The following is a 14,271-nucleotide window of genomic DNA, read 5'->3' on the forward strand; positions in this document are numbered from 1 at the left end:
AGCCGTCAAGACATGCTCCGGCTGAAGCAGCTCGGTGGAAGCCACGCTGCTTCTCCGCTGAGATGGCGGGGTAGCTTCGGCAGTTCGTTTGCTGTGATTTGCTTCTCGTTCCTCTATCGCTTGTACCCTTGCTTGCAGCGCTTGCATTTGGGTCTGCTGCACTTTTTTCCTCCTCTCCTGACATTTGTAACCACCTGCGTCCGGAAACCCAACCTTCCATGGAATGGAGCCTGGCGTGCCTCGTGTCCGTCCAGGGTGCTCAGGATTCCTGAGGGCCATTGTGAGCTTGTCGTTCTCTCTGTCTGGAACGAACGTCCCTTGCTGCGCTGCTTCGATATACTGCTGAAGCTTCTTGACTGGTATGTCCATTTGATCGTTCGTCCAAATGCACTTCCCTGATACAGGGTCCAAGGTTCCTTCAGCCCCGAAGAACTAAGTCCGGCAATGGTCTGGCCAGTTAATTGTCTTTGGTTCGATCCCTTTATCAACCAGATCATTCTCAGTCTTGTCCCACTTAGGCCGGGCTACGATGTAGCCGCCTGACCCCGTGCGATGGTGATGCTTCTTCTTCGCAGCATTTTGCTTGTTTGTTGCCGACATCTTCTTACTCTTTTCCGATGTCTTGTGGGCCGCAAATGCGGGCCAGTGATCTCTGATCTTCTCATATCTGCCCTTGAATTCTGGTGTCTCTTTATTTTCAACAAACTTATTCAGCTCTTTCTTCCACCTCCTGAATAGTTCTGCCATCCTCTTAAGAGCAAAAGACTTGATTAATTGCTTTTTAACTGGCTTCTCCGGATCATCCTCTTGCGGTATGGTGAAATTTGACTTCAGCTCAGTCCAAAGATCATTTTTCTGCATATCATTGACATAAGACACCTCAGGGTCTTCTGTAGCCAGCTTTAACCATTGCTGAATGCTGATCGAGATCTTGTCCCTAACCAAAACCCCGCACTGAGCAACAACTGCGCTCTTTGTCCAGAGGGGTTCAATCGATTGGCCGTCGGGCGCGATTGCTATGATCTCAAACTTTTCATCCGAGCTCAACTATTTCTTCGGGCCTTGTCTCTTTACCGAAGTTGTGCTCGATCCGGAGGGGTAGAAAAAAGAACAAAGACTTAATTAATATGTGTACATACCAAAACAATGAATACATCAATTAGCTAGTCAGCAGAAGCTTAACTAATATATATACCTGGCCGGACTCGGTTCGGTCACCGGAGACGTCATCACGGTCTCCTTCTTGCACCGGCATTGGCTCACCAGAGTGTTGGGTAACGTAGCAGAATTTTAAAATTTTCGACGCATCACCAAGACCAATCTAGGGAGTCATCTAGCAACGAGGGAGAGATGAGTGCATCTACATACCCTTGTAGATCACGAGCGGAAGCGTTCAAGAGAACGGGGTTGATGGAGTCATACTCGACGTGATCCAAATCACCGAAGATCCTAGTGCCGAACAGACGACACCTCCGCGTTCAACACACATACGGAGCGAGGCCATCTCCCGCGCCTTGATCTAGCAACGAGGAGGGAGAGGTTGAGGAAGAGGGCTCCAACAGCAGCACGACGGCGTGGTGGTGATGAAGCTGCAGTACTCCGGCAGGGCTTCGCCAAGCTCTTATGGAGGAGGAGAGGTGTTGGGGAGGGGAGGGGTTGCGCCTTGGATGTTGTGTGCACCCTCCCATCACCCCTCTATTTATAGGGGAAAGGGGAAGGGGGCCGGCCCCCTCTAGATGAGATCTAGAGGGGGGCGGCGGCCAAGGGGAGGGGGCTTGCCCCCCAAGCAAGGGGGCGCCCCCCTTAGGGTTTCCCCCAACCCTAGGCACATGGGCCCTAGGGGGGTGTGGCGCCCCAGCCCACTTGGGCTGGTTCCCTTCTCCATACAGCCCATAAGGCCCTCCGGAAGAGGTGGACCCTCCCGGTGGACCCCGGAACCCCTCAGGTGGCCTCGGTACAATACAGACATGCCCCCGAAACTTTCCGGCGACCATATGACAACTTCCCATATATAAATCTTTACCTTTGGACCATTCCGGAACTTCTCGTGACGTCCGGGATCTCATCCGGGACTCCGAACAACATCCGGTAGTCACATATACAAGTCTTCCTAACAACCCTAGCGTCACCGAACCTTAAGTGTGTAGACCCTACGGGTTCGGGAGACATGCAGACATGACCGAGACGACTCTCCGGTCAATAACCAACAGCGGGATCTGGATACCCATGTTGGCTCCCACATGCTCCACGATGATCTCATCGGATGAACCATGATGTCGAGGATTCAATCAATCCGTATACAATTCCCTTTGTCAATCGGTACGTTACTTGTCCGAGACTCGATCGTCGGTATCCCAATACCTTGTTCAGTCTCGTTACCGGCAAGTCACTTTACTCGTACCGTAATGCATGATCCCGTGATCAACCACTTGATCATATTGAGCTCATTATGATGATGCATTACCGAGTGGGCCCAGAGATACCTCCGTCATACGGAGTGACAAATCCCAGTCTCGATTCGTGCCAACCCAACAGACACTTTCAGAGAAACCTGTTATGTACCTTTATAGTCACCCAGTTACGTTGTGACGTTTGGCACACCCAAGGCACTCCTACGGTACCCGGGAGTTGCACAATCTCATGGTCTAAGGAAATGATACTTGACATTCAGAAAAGCTACAGCAAACGAACTACACGATCTTTGAGCTAAGCTTAGGATTGGGTCTTGTCCATCACATCATTCTCCTAATGATGTGATCCCGTTATCAATGACATCTAATGTCCATAGTCAGGAAACCATGACTATCCTTTGATCAACGAGCTAGTCAACTAGAGGCTCACTAGGGACGTGTTGTGGTCTATTTATTCACACATGTATTACGATATCCGGATAACACAATTATAGCATGAACAATAGACAATTATCATGAACAAAGAAATATAATAATAACCATTTTATTATTGCCTCTAGGGCATATTTCCAACAGTCTCCCACTTGCACTACAGTCAATATTCTAGTTACATTGTGATGAATCGAACACCCATGCAGTTCTGGTGTTGATCATGTTTTGCTCTAGGGAGAGGTTTAGTCAACGGATCTGCTACATTCAGGTCCGTATGTACTTTACAAATCTCTATGTCTCCATTTTGAACACTTTCACGAATGGAGTTGAAGCGACGCTTGATATGCCTGGTCTTCCTGTGAAATCTGGGCTCCTTGGCAAGGGCAATAGCTCCAGTGTTGTCACAGAAGAGAGTCATCAGGCCCGACGCATTGGGTATGACTCCTAGGTCGGTAATGAACTCCTTCACCCAGACTGCTTCTTTTCTACTCCGGCCTGTTTATAGCTGAGGAGCGGTCGCACCTGTTTATAAGCGCTGCCCCGCCCTCTCCATTGAACTCCTCAGAACTGCAGGCCTTTGGGCCTAATCTCACACCGCTATGCATGTGGGCCTGCTGGGCCTTCTGCGGGTCTGAATCCTGGCCCATGGATGGGCTTCTAGTCGTATTCAGGCCGTGGTGGCCGAGTAGGTGGCATTTTTTTACTATTTGTTTTTTCATTTCTACTTAGAACTAAATACTTATAGTTTTTTAGTGATTTTTTTATTTTAGGTCACAAAATTATAAACTTTCTGTTAGTGCCATTAGTTTTAAAAGTTGAATAGTTTAAATTTGAATTTTTTTAAAATTTGTGTGAATCACTAGTTTATGAATAACTTTACTATAAAAATTGATTTTTGAGTCATTCTTTTTCCTGCTATTTAATATTACTGTGTTTTATCATTATACTCAATTTGGTAATTTTAGTTAGTCATAACAAATATTATATGCACTTTTTTAATTTTTGCTATTTATTTTTTCATTTCTACTTAGAACAAAATACTTAGTGCCATTAGTTTTCAAATTTGAAAACATTTTTTTAGTTTTTTAGTTTTCTTTGTTGCTTTATTTATTTTATTTTGTTTCTACTTACAACAAAATACTTATTGTTGCTATTTTTATTTTTTTTGTTTTTTTTGTTTTCTGTATTATTTATTTTCTTTTGTTTTTTGCTTTATTTTTTAAATCTTTTTGCTTTTAGGTCAGCAAAATTATAAACTTTCTGTTAGTGCCATTAGTTTTAGAAAAATTATAAACTTTCTGTTAGTGCCATTAGTTTTCAAATTTGAATAGTTAAAATTTGAATTCTTTGAAAGTTGTGTGAATCACAAGTTTGTGATTAACTTTACTAAAAAAATGAACATAGATGCACCTATAGAGAAAATTCGACCTAAATTCATAGTTTTTTCAAATGAACTCTGAAAAAGTTGGCATAGCATACTCGTGTGTTACAAAGTTGGCATGGTATCATCATAATAGTTACGGGATAAAGTCTTCACTTTTTCTTCGCTTGTATCATTTGCTTATTGCGCCATAACCATGGATAATCTTCATCGTTTATCAGGATGCTTGGGTCAGTCTTGACATTGAAGGGAGGAATTTCATGAAACTTTTCATAATCTTCAGACATGTCTGTCTTGCCCTCCACTCCCAGGATATCCCTTTTTCCTGAAAGAACTATGTGGAGTTTTGGCTCATCGTATGATGTATTCGCTTCCTTATCTTTTCTTTTTCTCGGTTTGGTAGACATGTCCTTCACATAGATAACTTGTGCCACATCATTGGCTAGGACGAACGGTTCGTCAGTGTACCCAAGATTTTTCAGATCCACTGTTGTCATTATTTACTGTGGGTCTACTTGTACCCCGCCGCCTGACAGATTGACCCATTTGCACTTAAACAAAGGGACCTTAAAATCATGTCCGTAGTCAAGTTCTCATATGTCCACTATGTAACCATAATATGTGTCCTTTCCGCTCTCGGTTGCTTCATCAAAGCGGACACCGCTGTTTTGGTTGGTGCTCTTTTGATCTTGGGCGATCGTGTAAAATGTATTCCCATTTATCTTGTATCCTTTGTAAGTCAATACAGTCAAAGATAGTCCCCTGGACAACAAGTACAACTCATCATAAACAGTGTTGTCACCTCTGAGACGTGTTTCCAACCAACTGCTGAAAGTCCTGATGTGTTCACATGTAATCCAGTCATCGCACTGAATCCAGTCATCGCACTGCTCCGGGTGTTTGGAGCGCAGACTGTTCTTGTGTTCATCGACATACGGGGTCACCAAGGTAGAGTTCCGTAGAACTGTGTAGTGTGCTTAAGACCAATAATATCCATCCCTACATATTATTGAGTCACTTCCAACAGTGCCTTTTCCAGTCAGTCTCCCCTCATACCGCGATTTAGGGAGACCTATCTTCTAAAGGCCAGGAATGAAGTCAAAACAAAACCTGATAACATCCTCTGTTTGATGGCCCATGGAGATGCTTCCTTCTGGCCTAGCGCGGTTACAGACATATTTCTTTAGGACTCCCATGAACCTCTCAAAGGGGAACATATTGTGTAGAAATACAGGCCCCAGGATGACAATCTCGTCGACTAGATGAACTAGGACGTGCGTCATGATATTCAAGAAGGATGGTGGGAACACCAGCTCGAAACTGACAAGACATTGCGCCACATCACTCCTTAGCCTTGGTACGATTTCTAGATCGATCACCTTCTGAGAGATTGCATTGAGGAATGCACATAGCTTCACAATGGCTAATCGGACATTTTCCGATAGAAGCCCCCTCAATGCAACTGGAAGCAGTTGCGTCATAATCACGTGGCAGTCATGAGACTTTAGGTTCTGAAATTTTTTCTCTGGCATATTTATTATTCCCTTTATATTCGACGAGAAGCCAGTCGCGACCTTCATACTGAGCAGGCATTCAAAGAAGATTTCTTTCTCTTCTTTCGTAAGAGCGTAGTTGACAGGACCTTTATACTGCGTCGGAGGCATGCCGTCTTTTTCGTGCAAACGTTGCAGGTCCTCCCGTGCCTCAGGTGTATCTTTTGTCTTCCCATACACGCCCAAGAAGCCTAGCAGATTCACGCAAAGGTTCTTCGTCACGTGCACGTCGATTGAAGAGCGGACCTCTAGGTCTTTCCAGTAGGGTAGGTCCCAAAATATAGATTTCTTCTTCCACATGGGTGCGTGTCCCTCAACGTCATTCGGAACAGCTAGTCCGCCGGGACCCTTTCCAAAGATTACGTGTAAATCATTGACCATAGCAAGTACGTGATCACCGGTACGCATGGCGGGCTTCTTCCGGTAATTTGCCTCGCCTTTGAAATGCTTGCCTTTCTTTCGACATTGATGGGTGGTCGGAAGAAATCGACGATGGCCCAGGTACACATTCTTCCTGCATTTGTCCAGGTATATACTTTCAGTGTCATCTAAACAGTGCGTGCATGCGTGGTATCCTTTGTTTGTCTGTCCTGAAAGGTTACTGAGAGCGGGCCAATCATTTATGGTCACGAACAACAACGCCTTTAGTTTAAATTCCTCCTGTCTGTGATCATCCCACGTACGTACACCGTTTCCATTCCACAGTTGTAAAAGTTCTTCAACTAATGGCCTTAGGTACACATCAATGTCGTTGCCGGGTTGCACATCAATGTCGTATACACTAATGGCCTTAGAGCCTTGGATGAGAATTGGCATCATAATGAACTTCCGCTTCATGCACATCCAAGGAGGAAGGTTATACATACATAGAGTCACAGGCCAGGTGCTGTGATTGCTGCTCTGCTCCCCGAAAGGATTAATGCCATCCGCGCTTAAAGCAAACCATACATTCCTTGGGACCTTTGCAAACTCATCCCAGTACTTTCTCTCGATTTTTCTCCACTGCGACCCGTCAGCGGGTGCTCTCAACTTCCCGTCTGTCTTCCGGTCCTCACTGTGCCATCGCATCAACTTGGCATGCTCTTCGTTTCTGAACAGACGTTTCAACCGTGGTATTATAGGAGCATACCACATCACCTTCGCAGGAACCCTCTTCCTGGGGGACTCGCGTCAACATCACCAGGGTCATCTCATCTGATCTTATACCGCAATGCACCGCATACCGGGCATGCGTTCAGATCCTTGTATGCACCGCGGTAGAGGATGCAGTCATTAGGGCATGCATGTATTTTCTCCACCTCCAATCCTAGAGGGCATACGACCTTATTTGCTGCATATGTACTGTCGGGCAATTCGTTATCCTTTGGAAGCTTCTTCTTCAATATTTTCAGTAGCTTCTCAAATCCTTTGTCAGCCACAACATTCTCTGCCTTCCATTGCAGCAATTCCAGTACGGTACCGAGCTTTGTGTTGCCATCTTCGCAATTGGGGTACAACCCTTTTTTGTGATCCTCTAACATGCGATCGAACTTCAGCTTCTCCTTTTGACTTTCGCATTGCGTCCTTGCATCGACAATGACCCGGCGGAGATCATCATCATCGGGCACATCGTCTGGTTCCTCTTGATCTTCAGCAGCTTCACCCGTTGCAGCATCATTGGGCACATCGTCTGGTGCCTCTTCATCTTCACCAGCTCCCCCGTTGCAGCATCACCGTATTCAGGGGCACATAGTTGTCATCGTACTCTTCTTCTTCGCCGTCTTCCATCATAACCCCTATTTCTCCGTGCATCATCCAAACATTATAGTGTGGCATGAAACCCTTGTAAAGCAGGTGGGAGTGAAGGATTTTCCGGTTAGAGTAAGACCTCGTATTCCCACATTCAGTGCATGGACAACACATAAAACCATTCTGCTTGTTTGCCTCAGCCGCATCGAGAAACTCATGCACTCCCTTAATGTACTCGGAGGTGTGTCTGTCATCGTACATCCATTGCCGGTTCATCTGCGTGCATTATATATAATTAAGTGTCCAAATTAATAGAAGTTCATCATCACATTAAAACCAAAGTGCATACATAGTTCTCATCTAACAACATATAGCTCTCCAGAGCATCTAATTAATTAAATCATACATTGAAACTATGTAAAACATTTCAATGCGAAAACAAATGCGATCATAATCGCAACCAAGGTAACAATTGATCCAACGGCATAATGATACCAAGCCTCGGTATGAATGGCATATTTTCTAATCTTTCTAATCTTCAAGCGCATTGCATCCATCTTGATCTTGTGATCATCGACGGCATCCGCAAAATGCAACTCCAATATCATCTTCTCCTCCTCAATTTTTTTTATTTTTTCCTTCAACAAATTGTTTTCTTCTTCAACTAAATTTAACCTCTCGACAATAGGGTCGGTTGACATTTCCGATTCACATACATCCTACATAAATAAAATCTATGTCACGTTGGTCTACATAATTTTTATAAACAATAAATGAACCAATAGTTATAAAGATAATATATATACCACATCCGAATCATAGACGGGACGAGGGCTGACGGGGGCGGATACCAAAACCATCGCACTATATAAGATGCAATAATAAAAGTAAGAAAATAATACAAGTATCTATGTAAACATACAAGTAAGAATATTTTTCCTTTCAGAAAGAAGATAAGAACAAGAGGCTCACCACGGTGGTGCCGGCGATGAGCTCGGCGCGGGTGATCGACGGCGGTGAAGATGGGGACGGGGCGTGACGGACCGCTAAACCTAGACAAATATTGAGGAAAATGAACTTTGGAGGTCGAGCTTGGAGAGGAGAAAGCTTAAGTAGTGTGGCTCGGGCATTCCATCGAACACCTTGTGTGTATAGGAGGTGAGCTAGACCACCACCAAGCCCTCTCCCCCTCGGCCAGAAAAAAAACAGAGCAGTGTGCTCTGCTCTTACGCGAGGGGGTATATATAGGCACATCATTGGTCCCGGTTGGTGGCATGAACCGGGACTAAAGGGGAGCCTTTGGTCCCGGTTCAAGCCACCAACCGGGACTAATGGTGGTGGGCCAGGAGCGAGGCCCATTGGTCCCGGTTCGTCCCACCAACCGGGACCAAAAGGTCCAGATGAACCGGGACCAATTGCCCACGTGGCCTGGCCGGCCCCCCGGTCTCACGAACCGGGTCCAATGCCCCCATTGGTCCCGGTTCTGGACTGAACCGGGACTAATGGGCTGACCCGGCCTGGACCAAAGCCCTGTTTTCTACTAGTGCTAGAGTGGTCTCAGGTACATATTAAATTTCCTAAGTGGGAGTATTATGCATCGGCAATTTTAGAAAATTTAGGCAGATCTCAATGTCAGTACATAGTTCGCAAATTCTCTAGGCTCAAACAAAATGGCACCGTGTTAGAGTATATAGCGATTTTAATGTAGCTATGCATAGCTTGCTAGCTCATTACGGTTACGAGATCCTCTGTTTTTCACCACTCAATTCCTCGTTGGCTTACGAAATAATATGACAGTTGTTGTAACATTACATCGACCCCAAGATGTGGAAATTGTTGTTGCTCTCACTAAATAGCAGGAAAGAGGTGATGGAACAAGAGTACTAGGAAGCAACACATTGTTTCAACGGGGGGGGGGGGGGGGGGGGGGGGTGTTCACCTCGGTCGCCGTTATCGCTGGTGATTCCTTTGCTGGCGCCTACATGAAGGTGCTATCCACATCGGCTCAAGTCCAGCTGTAGTAGAAGGGCGTGGTAGCCCGGAAAACCAAGTCGCCGTAAAACAACATCTTTCATGGATGACAAGTTGAAGATGCTGCGGTTCTCGGGCATATTTAGGACGGATCCTTATTGATGTTGATGGATTCAGGAAGCTCACACAACTTTGTCAATACATAAATAGCAAAGAACCGGGCAAGTGTTCAATCAATTGATGCACCGTTGCGGGTGAAGGCTGCAGATGGAGCGATTATTCCATGTATTTTGGAAGTGGAGCGTGTGAGTATCAAGTGCAAGGCTATCAGTTTTCATCTCCTTTTAAATTGTTTCCGTTGGGGGCTTATGAGATTATTCTTGCGATGGAGTGGTTCAAATCTAGAGGTTTGGAGATTTGACATTATTTTTTTTGTATTCGTGAACATTTTTTGAATTTGAAACTAATTTTCAAATTCATGATTTTTTTTGATATCCTGAACATTCCAATTCATGAACATTTTTTGAAATTTGAAACATTTTTTAAATTCATGAACTGTTTTTTAAATCCCAAACATTTTTTTTGAATTTGAGATTCGTGAACATTTACTGAAGTAAAAAAGTAAAGCAAAATAAGAAAGAAAGAAAAAAGAGGAAAGAACAACAACTAAAAATAGGGGCGCTCATCCCGCACATGGGTCAGCCCAAAACGCACGTGGGGACGTAGGGCGCTGCGTGGTTGGTGTCTATTTGCGAAGAATAATGCTAGACGCACGGACAAGTAGTTACGGATCAATATAATGGAATTAGATGGTATTTTTTGATTGGAGATTTGGTGGTAGGCGGGCCCATCCCATAAAATTCAGGGAGGAGACTAATTAGCCTTGAGGATCAGCGCGATGCTTGCAATCATATGTGCGTTAAAACTATTGATTTGCCGACGTCCACTATTTTTATGGCCCTAAAGTGCATGCCAGTACTGACGCAGACGCTCATACCTATACTCGTTCTGTGAACACATACACGCATACACTACTCCTATGATCACCTTTGAGAGACTGAGTGACACATCATCTTGAGATTGATAAATTTAATACAGACGCCTTCATAATCGACGGAAACGTCTTCTTTCACTAAATAAACATCATCGAAAGACTAAAATAAATTCAGAAAAACGCAAACACAAATGTCAAGTCTAAAAATTGAACTCTGATGAGCTGGTTACACCACAAAGAACCTAACCATCTAAATAGGCTCAGTTCGCACCGACGCATGCAGCTGCTAGGTGATGGTTCGCCGTGTCCTTTTGACCGCACTACGTGGTACACTATACTAGATTTGAATGGCAGAAAATTGGATTCTCCACAGTTGAAGCATGCGGAAACCACGTCCCAAACCAAGCAACAAAAACCGCGGGCGGCAGCAGGCAAGATCTTCCAAGTTGGTGGTGGCGGCAGCGCAACTTGGCTGACGCCGTCCACTTGTCCGTACCTTTTGCTCCGCAGGGATCACACTGGAAGCAACCGTCCGGCCGGGTGGACTGTGGACGGCGATGTACCTTGTCCGGTATAAGTAGGAGCTTCCATTGCAATGCTTCTCCACATGCACCACACCAGCTAGCTTAGCGCTTCGATCTAGTAGTAGAGCGAGTGATCAGTAGGTAGGAGATGGACATGGAGATCCCGGTGATCGACCTCCAGGGGCTCAACGGCGACGCCTCCCAGCGGTGGCAAACCATGGCGCGGCTCCACGAAGCCTGCAAGGACTGTGGCTTCTTCTGGGTACGTAAAGCGGCCACACGTAAGTCCGTACGTGTTCGTTGCGGGCACAAGTTAACTACTTCCTCCGTTCCGAATTACTTGTTTTAGATTTGTCTAGATACAGAAGTATGTAGCACTAAAATAAGTCTAGATACATTCTTATCTAGACAAATTTAAGACAAATAATTCGGAACGAAGGGAGTACTAATTGACAGTCGCGTGATACGGCGCAGGTGGACAGCCATGGCGTCGACGCCGCACTCATGGAGGAGGTGAAGCGCTTCGTGTACGCCCACTACGACGAGCATCTCAAGGATAGGTTCTACGCCACCGACCTCGCCAAGGACCTGCTGCTGGAATTTTGTCTATTTTGAGCCTAGCCCAATAGCAGTTTCAGAAATTCCTAATAAATCCTAGAGGCCCACGCAGCCTATTTGTGCAAGGCAAGAGGTGGAACAAAAGTTTAGTCCCACATTGCTAGTTTAGAGGGAGTTGGACCTTTTTATAATGGAGGTTCTTTCCCCACATATATGAGCATGAGAACAAGAGGGACATCCACGTGCGCTCCTCCTCCGCCACCCGCCACGCCACGCCTCATCACGATGCGCCGCGGGTTGCAGGAATGAGCCGAGCCAATGTCTAAATTTTTGCCACGCACAATGGGTATACGAAAGGTCACGCGGGGGTTGAAACGTTTTTTTGTAGTGGACACTGAATTCGAACGGCGCGCCTCTTCGGCCGCTGCCTGTTCGCTTCGTCTCCCTTTATTGCTTCACCTCCGGTCGCAGCCTCTTCGCGTCCTTCTCCTGTGCCTATATAAGAGAGGTCGCTCCTCTCCTGAGAGGCACACCAGAAGATCCCCTTCCACTCGTCACAAAGTTCCTGAGCACTGCGTTGCTGCTACGATCTTCCCCATCCCGGCTTGCGGCGTGCACCGCAGGTCGAGACAGTAGGCCTCCGAAACCGCATCTTTTGAGTCCTGTACGGGAGAAGGGTGATAAGGTTTTTGGGGAGCGCTCAGCGCGACTACTGGCTGCTTCATCATGGATGATCCGGTCCCCGACGACGACTTCTTCTACGACCTCCTCGACGACATGGCAGGCGAGGACACCGACCCCAAGTCCAGCGCTTCTGCTACTGCTGTCCCGTACGTGTTCTTGTCTTTCCTGTTAAAGGTTCTGCCACAGTTCCTTGTTCTAGTCCTTGTCCTACACATGTTAGGTTCTACTTCATATATGCTACTTGCTATTCTGTCTACTTTAGATATGATAGGCTACGGTTCATATATGTAGAAGCTATTTTCCTTCTCTCTGTCAGAACGCATGACTTGTTTTATCTCTACTATATTAATCATGCTTTATCTACTATTTCTATTAATAAAATCATTCGGTAAATTGTTCATATTTTCAACAATGCTCATATTTCCAACACCTGCAGCTGCCGGCGGAGGAATCCAAAGCGGTCTCTGGTCAGGTAGACTGGGAGACCGCCTACTTCATCCGGCACCATCCTTCCAACAACGTCGCCGACTTCCCGGAGATCCCGCCGGCCACACGGTCAGTGTTCTCTTCTTCCCACCCCATGCTCATTACTCACAGTTGCTTTCTTGCTCACGTTCCTGTCATGGTGCTCAGGGAGATGCTCGACGCGTACATCGGCTAGATGGTGTCGCTGGCGGAGCGGCTGGCCGAGTGCATGAGCCTGAACCTGGGCCTGGACGGCGGCCTCGTCAGGGACACCTTCGCGCCGCCGTTCGTCGGGACCAAGGTCGCCATGTACCCGGCCTGCCCGCGGCCGGACCTCGTGTGGGGCCTCCGCGCCCACACCGACGCCGGCGGCATCATCCTGCTCCTGCAGGACGGAGTTCTTCCGGGGCGACCGAGAGTGGGTTCCCGTCGGCCCCACCAAGGGCAGCAGGATCTTCGTCAACCTCGGGGACCAGCTGGAGGTGATGAGCGGCGGCGCCTACAGGAGCGTGCTGCACCGCGTGGCCGCCGTCGCCGAGGGACGGCGGCTGTCGGTGGCGACCTTCTACAACCCCGGGGCTGACGCCGTTGTGGCGCCGGCGACCGCGAAGAGGCAGCCGGCGGCGCAGCTGTACCCCGGGCCGTACAGGTTCGGCGACTACCTGGACTACTACCAGGACACCAAGTTTGCTGACAAGGCGGCGAGGTTTCAGGCCGTCAAGGAGCTGTTCGGTTCACGGATTCTGCACGATTGACTAGCTGTGCTCGCTGGGGTTTCATTGGAGTAGTATTATCTAGACTATTACTTAGTTGGATGTTAGATTCAGTCGACTAAGACTTAATCAAATCTCAATCTTAGGGCTACTCTAATCGGTCCTTTATAAGCTAAGCTAATTGTAATAGAGAGTGTCATATATTAGTATCTTGCATATGATAATAGTGTATGATACTACATTCGTAATACATGGTATCATATATGACTACATTTATTGTCATATATGACACAAAGTAGTACATCATTTAATATGATACGATATCATGATATGATACTCAAGCTTCTTTTTCCTCATTTAATTCTATGTCACCTCATCAAAATTACTTAATTGGCATGCATGATACTACCTATAATACTTCCATTATGCCCAGCCTTAGTGCAGTATATATATTTCACTAAAATTTGGCCGCACCTAGCTGATCCCCTAAAGGTAGCGGAGTATAACTAAATTTGCACAAATTTAATTAAATTTGAACCAAAAGATGATGCATTTAAACATAAGTTCAATACATAAAGTTATCGCAACCGAACATTGAACATAGATTTGAACTAAAACTAAACTAAACTACTTGCGGCCGAAGTGGAGGTTGAGCCAATCCTTCCGGATGAGGCCGCCGTTGATGAGAGCTGGGTCCGGGTCGGTGTCGTCGTCGTCGTCGAGGAAGATGCTCCGCCACTCCCCGACGTGGTTCTCGTCGTTGCCGCCCACCTCGCTGCTCGCGTTGCCGCCCACCTTGCCGCTTGTGTTGCCTCCGTCGTTGCCGCCCTCGTCGTCAGAGATGACGATAACTTCGC

General features: G+C 46.5%; 1 pseudogene; it reads left to right on the top strand.

Annotated features, from left to right (window-relative positions):
* Positions 1-11,036: 11,036 nt before the first annotated feature.
* On the top strand, positions 11,037-13,684 carry LOC123146952 (1-aminocyclopropane-1-carboxylate oxidase 1-like; annotated as a pseudogene).
* The last annotated feature ends 587 nt before the right edge of the window (positions 13,685-14,271 follow it).

This window comes from Triticum aestivum, chromosome 7A (genome assembly GCF_018294505.1).
Source record: "Triticum aestivum cultivar Chinese Spring chromosome 7A, IWGSC CS RefSeq v2.1, whole genome shotgun sequence".
Lineage (NCBI taxonomy): Eukaryota > Viridiplantae > Streptophyta > Magnoliopsida > Poales > Poaceae > Triticum > Triticum aestivum.